Below are 1,198 nucleotides of genomic sequence, written 5' to 3'. Positions count from 1 at the left end.
GCAAATAAGCTACTCAGAAACACCACTGTGTTTGAGCAGGAACAGGAAGTGATACTCTACCGCAGAGCGAGCGAACACCAATTATCAAACCAATTTGGACGAATCAAAATTCTAAGCTACGAGGCTTCATTTGTGCCAGAAATTATGCCCACATGCACGCTATGTGTCAAATCTTAATCATTCAGTGTCTTATAAAATGTGAATTTTTAGTCCATATCATCAGCTCATTAAACATATTGCAGAAAAAAGTAACTAACTGGAAATGTTACAGATTTTCTCTGCTCAGGTGACTCAGTTATATCGCTGTGATGTGACACAATCCAGCTTATCAGTCCATGTTCACATTTCCACACTTGTAGCTTTTACTTTTTCTTTGCATTAAATAAGATCTCATGAATACAGTGGAAATATAGTAAATCCAGGTCTTTATGTTTGTAACAGATAACTCTAATATGTCGCATTTTATTAAAAAACAGAAATCACAAGTGGTAATAAGCAAATAAATTAAAAAAATCTTTTATTAATCCAATAAAATGACACACAACATTTTATTTGAAAAAGAAATTACAGGCCAACTTTTCTGTAAACAATAACCTCTTGATTTACACTTTTAAGTTATTCCTTTGTGTTTTAAAGCCAACTCCAGTAACTAGTTTGAGGAAGGATCGCATCCAAATTAAAGGTGCAAAACTTTGTCTTAAGGGGTCTGACATTAGACCACTGCAGAGTCCCAGATCAAAGGTATAAAGGAATAAGCCACCAGCCTAAAATAAAAATGAGTTTCATAAACCACAGTCTTGTTTTTCTTTCTCAACTTAAATCTCATTATTCTTTCCAGGACTTAAAAGTTATCAACTGAACATAGTAAACTTTTCTACAATGGCGTAGTGCCCTCTGTTGGAAGAATAATGAAACTATGGTGCTTTTTTTTTTCTTCTTTTGCTTTTCTGGACATCATGAATTATAGGCTCACGTGGTTTTAAAAAGTCAAGTATCACATTAGATTAGTGTATATCTGCTAAGTGAGTGTAGGTATCCAGTGGTCCTTGAGATCTTCACTTCATTATATATAAAATATGATACTTCTTTAATATTTTCATGTGTTTACATACAGTATAGGCAAGGCAAGGCAAGGCAAGTTTATTTGTATAGCACAATTCAACAACAAGGTGATTCAAAGTGCTTTACAGAGACATTA

The sequence above is a fragment of the Pundamilia nyererei genome, unplaced genomic scaffold, assembly GCF_000239375.1.
Source record: "Pundamilia nyererei isolate P.nyererei 1_Seehausen unplaced genomic scaffold, PunNye1.0 scaffold00004, whole genome shotgun sequence".
Taxonomy (NCBI): Eukaryota; Metazoa; Chordata; class Actinopteri; order Cichliformes; family Cichlidae; genus Pundamilia; species Pundamilia nyererei.
The sequence above is the reverse complement of the archived record's forward strand: the minus strand, read 5'-3'. Positions refer to the sequence as shown.